We start from the raw sequence: 11,836 nt of genomic DNA, 5'->3' as shown, positions 1-11,836 counted from the left end.
GCTCTTCACAGAGCAAATGCGGTATCCATCGTGAAAACAACTTTTTTACACCTAATTGTTCATGCAAGATTATTTGTATTTGACTCATGCCAATGTCTAAAGTTGCCTGAATTTCGCGGTATGTCACATGTCGATCTTCCTCAATCAGCTTACGCACAGCATCAACGTTTTCTTTGGTGACTGCAGTTTTTGGACGACCTTGACGGGGATCATCACTGAGCTTGACACGTCCACGTTGAAATTCAGCAAACCAGCGAAAAATTGTGGTTTTGGATGGGGCTTCATCACCAAATGCAGAAATCATCCGGTCAACACACTGTTTTTGTGTTAAACCACTTCGAAAGTCATAATAAATCACCGCTCTAGAATTTTCTCGAGTTAATTCCATTTTCTCAACGACTAAACAAGTTTGAAAAGACCTTGTGACAAGACCGAGAATATTTTTTAAAATAAATAAATGGTATTCGATTTTTAAAACCAAGGAGTTTTCAATTAAAAAGATTTTAATATGACAGGAACAACATATTCCATTCCCGATACTTTTAGTGCAGCCCTCGTATCATTACAAGACACCCATATACAACATATTATGGAATACTAAATTAGATGGTTTGCCATAATAGTGTAGTTAGTGGAGCCAGTTGGAGGCTCCTTTGCACTCCTATCGGCCGGCTAGATTATGGGTACCACAACGGCGCCTATTTCTGCCGTGGAGCAGTATGTTGTATGCATTACTGTGATTCGGTCTGAAGGGCGCCGTAGCTAGTGAAATTACTGGACAAATGAGTCTTAACATATTATGTCTCAAGGTGACGAGCGCAATTGTAGTGACTCTCAGAATTTTAGGGTTTTTCAAGAATCCTGAGCGGCACTGCATTGTAATGGGTAGGGCGTATCAATTAGCATCAGCTGAACGTCATGCTCGTCTCGTCCTTTACTTTCATAAAACAAAAAGTTAAACCGAAGCCACTGTATTATTTAATTATTTTGTAGCTCGTATACAACACAGGTCGAGGTATATTAACCATCGCAAGCTAGTTGCATTAGCATGCCCTTTGAAGTCGTCTGCCTTATCTAAGTCCAATTAACTTATTTAACTAGAACGGATATACTCTCCAATTATTATTACTGGTCTTTAGCTTTTACGAGCTTTACTGTGGAGAGAAATTTTTATATGAATATTGAATGTGGGAAGGAAGACCCGATATGACTTTATTGTTAACATTGGTTTATTTAATAAATAAGTTAGTACTACGAAACATTCCTTTCTTAATTAAAAATTAAACTTTATTTACATGTTTTATTTTTCTTCTTCTTCAAAAAGGCTTGGATATCCTAGTACCGCTACTAGTCAAGATATACCGGGTAAGCTTTGCCTGGGGCTATCTTCCAGAACAATGGAGTAGGGCTAAAGTACTATTTATACCTAAGGCAGGCAGAAAGGACTACTCCCCGCCAAGCTCCTTCAGACCCATAAGCCTTACCTCCTTTCTCCTAAAGGTTATTGAGAAAGTCTTGGACAGACACATAAGAGAGGATGCTCTAAGCCTAAAGCCCATTCATAGTTCTCAACACGCCTACTGTAGAGGCAGGTCTACAGAAACGGCCCTTCTACAACTTGTGGATAGAGTCGAGAAGGCGTTTCAAGACAAACAGATTGCACTCTGTGCGTTTCTAGACATTGAGGGCGCCTTTGACAATACCCCGACAGACACGCTAGTGAAGGGACTAATTAACAAAAATGTAGACTCCACCACTGTCAAATGGGTAAGGTCAATGCTCTCAAATCGCAAAGCTCTAATCTCCCTCCATGGGACATCACTGGAGCTATACACTACGCGAGGTTGCCCACAAGGTGGCGTTCTTTCGCCACTTCTATGGACACTAGCAGTAGACGAACTACTTAGTAAGGTGGTAGAACTCAGGATTGATGCACTAGGGTACGCAGACGACCTAGTTATTATCGTCAGAGGTTTCTGCCAGAGCCTACTAAGCTCTATATTGCAAAAGGCGCTAAACACCATCTCACAGTGGTGTACAGCCAACAAACTGTCAGTCAACGCAGGAAAGACTGTTATTGTGCCATTCACGAGACAAACGGACACTTAACAAACTGAAGTCTCCCACCTTGAACGGCTCTACTTTAGAATTCTCAGCTGAGGTTAAGTGTCTGGGAGTCACATTCGACCAGAAACTTGGCTAAAACAACCTTGGGTGTATGTCGACGTCTGGTAGGGAGACATTGGGGAATGCGCCCCAAAATCCTCCTATGGCTATTCACAGCAATTGTGAGACCAACAATCACATACGCCTCCATTGTGTGGTGGAACAAAGCCAGCCAGAAAACAACTGCAGACAGACTAAATAGCCTGCAGAGGCTTGCCTGTATGTTGGTAACCGGGGCAATGACGTCTACTCCTGGTGCGGCCATTGAAGCAATGCTAAACCTACCGCCTCTTCCACTGTTCATACAGCAAGAGGCGAAGGCAAGCATGCTGAGGGCAATCGCCCAGGGGGGTTCATGTAACTGGATGTCGCAAACGCATAGGACTTTAGAGGACTCAGTTCTGCGAGACCACATATTAGGCATGTTACCTGATCAGATGATTCCACAATTAATCTCTGTTAAACACTATATCGTGGAACTACCTTCCAGGGATGACTGGATGAACAACAAAGTCACGTGGAAGGACGGGAGCCTCATGTGATTCATCGATGGGTCCAAAATGGAAAATGAAGTCGGCTGTGGGGTCTATGGAGAACGCCCCAGGTTTAAATCCAGCACAAACCTGGGAAGCTTTACCTCCATATTTCAAGCAGAGGTGTACGCCATCCTGGAATGCGCGGAAACCAATATCCAAAAAGGCTACTTCAATCATAACATATACATTCACTCTGATAGTCAGGCAGCATTGTTGGCTTTAGACGCTGACTTGACGTCGTCTAAGTTAGTCAATAATTGCGTTGAATGCCTGAATTTATTAGGCATGAAAAACAGAGTGATTCTCAGATGGGTCCCAGGGCATGCCGGAATCATAGGCAATGAAATGGCCGATGAGCTCGCAAGAGCTGGGGCTAAAGCAGTCCGATATGGTCCGGAACCCATTTGTGGACTGCCCAAGAGCGCCATCCGACACACCTTGAGTAACCAATGTAAACAAGAAGCACTTAAACGCTGGAACAACTCTTCAGGTTTAAACCACTCTAAAGCACTGATAAGGGCATTCAACAGTAGCTATGCGAATGAAGCCCTATCATTGAACAGGAAAAATCTATGCATACTCACTAGGATGCTATCCGGGCACTGTCGCCTAAACAAGCACCTCAGTGTGGTCAGCATCAAAAGCGACAAAGCTTGCAGGTTCTGCCTAGAGGATGATGAAACACCTATTCATCTACTCTGCGACTGCGGCCCACTAATGCATAACACAATCTTTGGTGACTACTTCGTGCCACCAGATAGTGTTTGCAACACTCGCGTCAAGGAACTACTGCGGTTCGTAAAGGCGGCAGGGCTTGACGATGAGCTTTAGTATGAGTGGCGAACACAATAGTCCAATTCTGGACGCGGTGTTACTAGATATCTTTTAGGACCAGGAAATAGCCACCCTCTTCAAATAATAATAATAATAATACATGTTTTAAATCAAAACCTAATGTTTGATCACGGACGAGTAAAAAAATAAGGACTCCGCGCCGTGATATTAGCAAATGAAGCACCTTTATGCTAGTGTGTGTGGGGTTACGGGGGATACTAGTTTTTTTTATTGTTATTATTTATTTTTTCTCCCTTAAATAATAACATATGGCCACAAATACTTTTATAGTATCGTTTTTACACTTTTTCACAACGTACGACGGCATTTTTAAAATATTTTATTGCGACGCACACTGATCTGTCACAGACGATGGCAAATCTCATAATGGCGGCCAATCGGCTTGTATTAATGTAAGTGTGTGCGTGGGGCTATGTATTTACTCGTTTATCTGCTTGTTTTCGTGCTTCGTTGTAAGGTGACACGGAGTCCTTCTTGTGTCTCCGTGTGTTTAATATATTAAAATGCTTGAAACTTTTTCATTAGATACTGCGATATTTTACCCGTGGTTTACCGATCTGTGGTAGTGGAAAGTCTACTAAGTCGGGCTATAGATTTATTTTTGCTAACATAAAAGTTTTATTTAGATTTATTTATTTTTACATAGACATATTTTATTTCACATCATCATCACACAGATTAATTTACAAAGTTTTATTATACACCTTAAAGTAAAACATAACAATATCGCTTAAAGTGAAATAATATTGGTGAACATAATTATATAATTAACAATACAATCAGGAATGATGCGAAAATGGACACTGCACCGCTCAGCGAATGCTGTAGCGAATGCTACAGCGCTGGTTTTCAGCGTAGCCCATTACGAGACAAACTCGCGCTGTGGTTTAGAAACGTTTGAAAAATTTTAAATACTTACAGCATAACACATACTTAAAACTGAAAACCTATCCAAATAACTTACACGTAGAAAAACCAACATTAAAGAATAAAGAAAGAAAAAATTACCAATATAAAACATACAAAATATGCAAAACTTGAAAACAAAAAAAATGTTACACAACAAAAAATACAAACGCTGCGATTACAATATAAAATTAAAATAAAATAAAGCCAGTTCAGAAAATATATACTTATTATATATATATTCAGTTTACCTAAGATAAGTGGGGACTATTTTGCCACCTATTTGTACATCTTTTTGATAGTTTACTAAATAGTTTTTGTATTTTAATTTAAAACTATATAGTGGACCCGACAGCCGTTGTCCTGTACACACGTTTTAAATTTGAAAAATCGGTCCAGCCGTTAGGAGGAGCTCACTAGCATACACATGAGCAGGAGAATTATATTATATGGACGGAATTGAGAATCTAAACCAATCTCAAATACAATGGAACACACAAAAAAATCATAAAAATCGGTCCATCCGTTTAGGAGGAGTTCAGTTACAACAGACGCGAAAAAGAAATATATATATTAAGATGTATATTCTATTAAATATATCGTTATCTTGTACCCATAGTACAGGCTATAAAAGCTAGGGGCAAGATAATTTGTGTAAAACTGTGTCAGTTATTATTTTATAATTGCATAAGTTTCTTTCGATTGACATTTTAAATCAGTTATATCTTTTATTTATTTATTTAATTAATTAAGGTACAAAAACGATTACAAAGTAAAACATATGAAATAAAAAATAAAGATCTTATCACTATAAAATTGTAAACCTAACCATTGTACACAGTCTAATATCATTTACATTCACATTGAAAATATGTAAGTACAACTAATATTTGAGTTCTGTGTTACAGCTTTGACTAAATATGTCGACTTCACAATTTTTATTACTACTTAACTCGTTATATAATTGGCACATACGATGAAGTGGATTATTATATGCGACATTGTTGTAACAGTGCGGTATTGCAAAAATTGTAGGCATACGAGTGGCTTGCTTGCGAGTAATAAAGTGAACATCTGTTAATAAATCATTGCTGAAAGTCCCATGCAAAATCCTGTGTAGGATAGCTATGTCAGCAATTTCTCGCCTGCATTTAAGAGTTTGATATTTAAAATATACCAAGTGGTCCTCATACTCAGGAATGGCTCGTCTCAATCCCATTCTCATACTTAATTTTCTATACCATCTTTGTCAGCTTTGTAAATGGATGCCCAGACTGAGGAAAAGTACTCAAGTTGCGGTCTTACTAGTGAGGTGTAAAGTATCTTTAATTCTTTTGAATGGAAAGTTCGATTTTAATAATTTAAAAAGTATTTTAAGTGTATTGAAACGGTCTTTAATAAAATATATATTTAATAGGATATGTATTAATACAGAGGTATGAATAATATTGTTTGATTATTGTCGGCACTTTAAATCAAATCAAAATCAGTTTATTCACGTAGGTCACGGAAATGACACTTATATAGTCAAAAAAATATATATTTTTCTTATTGATTCTACCGCTACTTTGTAAAGAGCTAATGAGAAGAAGTAGCAAGAAACTCATTGCCACTCTTTTATTTCAATTACAATATAATATGTAAAATGTAAAATGATGCAATAAACAAACTATAAAATGATGCAAAAAACACACTTAAAATCTAAAAAAGTAGTTATAGTGGTATAACTACAGTAGTTGGATATAATGATGGTCATAATATTACAAACATATATACAAAAACACAAATGTTTCCTCTTTATAATATTAGTTTAGATATGTAGATTTTTTTTATTTATAATAAATCCCTACTTAATTGGAAATGACACGTAATTTATTCATTACTAGTGGACCCGACAGACGTTGTCCTGTACACACGTCTTAAATTTGAAAAATCGGTCCAGCCGTTGGGAGGAGTTCACTAACATACGCATGAGCAGGAGAATTATATAATATGGACAGAATTGAGAATCTAAACCGATCTCAAATTCACTGAAACAAACAAAAAAAATCATCAAAATCAAAAGTCCAGCCAATGTAGGTAGGTAGAGGTAGTTCAATTTTGAATCTAAACCATCCTCGAATCCACCTGAAGACACACAGAAAGTTTCATCAAAATCGGTTCAGCCGTCTAAGAGGAGTACAGTGACATGCACACGCACACAAGAAATATATATATATTAAGATTTGCCAAAGGGTACCATACTACGCTTATCTAGATAGTGACATTAATGAAATGGTATAACTGAATGAATAACAGAAAGATGGAGAGTTTTTTTTCTATATATTTGTCATATTTTTTTTAAATGTTGGAATACCAACTGCCCATGGATGTCATAGGTAGGTGACGGAACTTTTCTGTTGATGCAGTATAAAAATCAGCTAAGCACATCACGGGCTGCAGGAAGTGTAAGGTTCCGTAAAGAACCATTGGCATTTGAATAAGGACAGCTGTAGTGAGTTAACTTGCCACATCGGCCAGTTAAATTGTTATTGTCGCTTGAACGGTAAAAGTGAGTTAAATAGTAAGTGGTTAATTAAGTTGAGATGATTAGATCGCGATACTATCTTGCGGATAGTCTGTAGGTACGTAATTGTAGCTCACTAGCCTTCTGGGGCTTAAGCAAAAGAGCAAAAGCTGCGAATCTACAGAAGGACGGATAAGAAATACCATTTAACCACGAAACCCTAGAAAATGTGATGTTTCTCTTAAATTATAAAAATAATTATGTTTAAAAGAAACCTATATCAAAGTTATTCCTATTCAACAGGTTTAAACCATTCCTAAGCACTGATAAAGGCTTTCAATAACAGAAATGCGAATGAAGCCCTATCATTGAGCAGGAAAAACCTATGCATTCTCACCAGGATGCTAACTGGGCGCTGTCCCCTAAATAAGCACCACTGTGTGGTCGGAATAAAAAACGAAAGAACTTGCAGATTTTGCCTTAAGGGCGATGAAACGCCTCGTCGTCTCCTCTGCAATTGCGGCCAACTAAGACATAAGCGTAACACCATCCTTGGCGATTATACCCTACTCCTAGGTGCTGTTTGCTTCAAGAAGATACTGCGGTTCACAAACGCGGCAGGGCTTAACGACGAGCTATGGGGAACACAATAGTTCAATTCTGGACGCGGTGTTACTAGGACCCAAACAGGACTAGGCATATAGCCACCCTCTGCAAATAATAATAATAATAACGGTCTTATAGCAAAGAGCCTCGACCATCATCTCAAGAGGCTCTCACTTAATAACTGGATAAAGGATCAGTTACAGAAAGCAGCTGTTTTGGGAACGGCACGCATCGTGCGGAAGTTCCTCAGTCTGCCGCCCTAACCACCGACGGAATTGTCGTGAACTAACGCTGGCGGGACTCTATTTTTTATATTTATATTTGTAATACTGTTTTTTATAAATATTTTATATATATTAATGTAGAAAATAAGATGAAATTGTAATTAAGAGAATAATAATAATAATATCAAAGTTTTGTTGAAGCAGGTAATAAATAACACATTAATCCAGGTTAGAAAATGGAAAATATATTTCAATACAACACAGCGTGCGGCGACGAAGAGGCGCGACATCGAGATTGAATGTTATTTGTGAATTATTGAATTCATTATTATAAGTAGACATTCATTAGCTTCGTTTTCAAGCAGATTAGTTAGCGATCAAATGTACATAACATAAACATATTAATATAATTTACAATATGAAATAATCAAATGTTATATGAATTGATTAACTTATAAACATTAAACATTATATGTATAACGGGAGTAGGTTAGAGAATTCCTTGTGTCATATTTTTTTCCATCACTATTTTATACTTATCTTAATGATTCCTTGATTTCATATTATTTAACTCAACCTACTTTATCAATCTTACTCCACCAGTGATAATAACCATACCAGTGGGAGACTCCTTTGCACAGGATGCCGGCTAGATTATGGGTACCACAACTGCGCCTATTTCTGCTGTGAAGCAGTAATGTGTAAGCATTACTGTCTGTCATTATTCGATCTGAAGGGTGCCGTAGCTAGTGAAATTATTGTTCAAATGAGACTTAACATTACTTTTCAAATGAGTCTCAAGGTGACGAGCGCAGTTGTAATGCCGCTCAGAGGCTTTGGGGTTTTTCAAGAATCCTGAGCGGCACTGCATTGTAATGGGCAGGGCGTATCAATTACCATCAGCTGAACGTCCTGCTCGTCTCGTCCCTTATTTTCAAATAAAAAAAGTGAAAATAGCGTGTTTTATGCTGATAAATGTTATAATTGAATAATTATTGATCAATATGTAATGATGTAATAGATGAAGGCGACCTCGTAACAGTAAGGTAAACGCTCGTCATAGTAATATATTGTTACTTTTAGATATATTTTCACATATTACTAATAACGGCATAGTTACCATGAACTAAAAGTTATTTCTACGTTCAAATATAGGGTAATCTTCAGAAAATCTAATCTTAAAAAGCCTAGAATCTAAAAACCATAAATAGAAAATTTCGAGTAAGATACTTCCATAAGTTGTAAATAGTATATATACCTAATATCTAGTTAGTATAGTTAGTAAGATCTAGTTTTACTTAGAACTAACTACTACGTACATAGTGAGAGTCTTGCGACATGGTTTTTGATCAAGACGTGTTTTAAAGTTGAAAAACTTACACGAATCAAACTATAAACACGATATGCCTGATACTTAAACAGTCGCCCAGCGAATATAGCCATTCTATTGGAACCCTATTTTAAAAATTTAATCTGTTACGTATCATTAACTGTCTATCAATAAAAAGAAATAGCGACGGAGACGGCACGTGTCAGGGGCACGTGATTTCCCGTTAATTAAAACTTTGGAATAAATCCCATAATACCTTCGTTTCAACAAAAAAAAAAACAATTGAAACTGGTTCATTAGTAAGTTAACTCGTTTTTTTCAACAGCCAAAAGGAGTTATAAAAATACGATCAGATTCATTTGTATTACGGTTATCTTATACCTACCTCTGCGATTTCGTTGTGAATATTTTCTTTTAATTGCGCCAAAGACGATGGTTTATTGTTGTAAAGCTTAGATTTAAGATAACCACAGAAAAACAGTGCACCGTAGGATGCCCGAAAGCGAAGCTTTATAAGTATAGAGGAAAATTCTCCAAATTTTGATACATCGATAGATAGTACCTATATTATAACGAATTACACAGAGCGACGCATTTGGACTCAATTGCCGTGTGCGGATCGACAGCCGATAGAGATATAGATAGAGCGAGAACATGCGATTAAAAACGGCATACAAGAGTACACAACTAGGCTTACAACTAGGTATTTTGAAGTGAAACTTCTTTGCGCGCAGGAAAAATTTTTGTGATCGGGAAGGTTTTGTCCAAGAAGAAAGAGAGTTATTCAGACCGATTGAGAAAGGCGGGAAAGGGTGAACGTAGCATGAAGCACATAGCCATGGAGCGAGAGAGCGAAAGAGAAAGCGATATCGAGAAAAAATACTCCGGTTCTTACACTAACCTATGCGAAACATATCGGCACTAGGCTGCTACCGATGAATGTCGCTGATTACAGCGATACCTCATGAATATCCAGAATTGTTTACGGGTTTTAAGTGGGATAATCCATCGTTGATAGCAATCTAAATGCTCCGATCAGCTAAAAAGCTATAGTTGGGCCATAAAAAACGTGCGAACTGAGTGATAAATCATTTTTATCAGATCTCTCGCTCACACTTATTGGCATATCGGAACTCTCGTTCACACTGCTAGTGTTGTGTGCAACAAGGAAGGGATTTGTCGATAGTCATTAGCAGGTAATTAAAGAAAGGTTAACGAAATAATGCAAAATATTTTTAAGGTGTATTTTTAATATCTGCTTTTACAATATATTAAATGTTATACAACTTAAATTAATATAGTTAAGTATACATATAACAAATTTTAAACAGAATCAAAGATCAGCTTAAAATATTAATCTACGTCTATGTCATCGTCTTAGCAGCTGTCGCTGTCATCTTCATGTAAATTTATTATCAGAGGCTGTATTCTCTGATTTACCCATTCCTCTTTGGATATATTCCCAATAGCTTCACGTAAAAGGATATCGACGTCTGCTATTTTGAAAGTATTGTGTTTTGATGCTACTTCGCCTTTTACTTGTGCCCATACCAATTCAATAGGATTATGTTGGCAGTGATACATTGGCAGCCGAATTACTTCGTGACTATGCTCAATTGTTAGCATTGGTTATACAGATGATATCGTTATTGTGGTTAGGGGTAAAGTAGACAGTACACTATGCGAACTATTGCAGAGCGCTCTCTCAATAGTAGTTAAGTGGTGCAAGTCTGTAGTCCTGAAGTTGAATGTCACTAAAACTTGCATTGTAGCCTAATACCCCTCACCCTAAAAAGGAAAACCAACTTCAAGTCCATTACTGCGAACGGAATACCGTTAGAATGGAAGACGGAAGTTAAGTATCTAGGCATCACCTTAGATCGGAAAACTTATTTTCCGCAAGCACGTGCAGGAGGTATCGAGTAAAGTCACTCGGGCACTTATGATTTACAAACATAGAGCGGGAAGTAATTAGGGGTGGTCCCCTAAAATCCTTGAAGGATTGTATTCACTAGTGGCTAGGCCTATCATCACATATGGCTGTATGGCGTGGGCAAGTAAGATATCAAATGTAGCAGACAAGAAGTTAAACTAAACCTTAATAAACTGCAAAGATTAGTCTGTGTTTGTATCACCGGCGCCATATTATCTTCTACTACTACAGCCATGGAGGTGGTATAAGATCTCCCAGCTATCCAGGGATCAGCTTTCGGGAGATAGCGGTTGTGTCATCATCAACGAAAGCGATAATTAGATTTTATTCGATATTAATAAAGAATAGTGGTATTAAAATTAGCGTTAGTGCAAGCTGGCGAGACCTGATAACTCTGGAATCGGCCTCGCATCTCTTGTTTTTACCGCAGGACAGAATCCCTCCAAAATTCTGTTTTGATCGTAAAGCAGAACTCATCACATGCATCGAGAAATATTTCTGAAAGACCACATTAAACCTTGAAAAACACACGATCATGACTTCCGGATGCCTCCAGAATCGAAGCTGGTACTGGAGCTGCAGTGTTAGGACCTAAAATCAAACAATATCAAGCCTAAGGCAAAAGGACCACCATATTTCACCTTGATGGGAACTATAAGGTCACGGAACATTGCAATAATATCAGACTGACAAGGTCTACACAAGGTATTTACACAATAACCTCAAATCTGTGTGGGAGTGGAATATTAAATTAGACCAATTATCCGAATGTAA

At 37.5% G+C, this 11,836-nt stretch overlaps 1 protein-coding gene across 1 annotated transcript in view; it reads right to left on the bottom strand.

Moving 5' to 3' along the window:
- The window catches only part of LOC126977395 (acetyl-coenzyme A transporter 1), a 187,959-nt gene that overhangs the window by 7,952 nt on the left and 168,171 nt on the right, over positions 1 to 11,836 (bottom strand). The gene's annotated exons all lie outside the window — the stretch shown is intronic.

This window comes from Leptidea sinapis, chromosome 45, assembly GCF_905404315.1.
Source record: "Leptidea sinapis chromosome 45, ilLepSina1.1, whole genome shotgun sequence".
NCBI lineage: Eukaryota > Metazoa > Arthropoda > Insecta > Lepidoptera > Pieridae > Leptidea > Leptidea sinapis.
The sequence above is the reverse complement of the archived record's forward strand: the minus strand, read 5'-3'. Positions and strand labels throughout refer to the sequence as shown.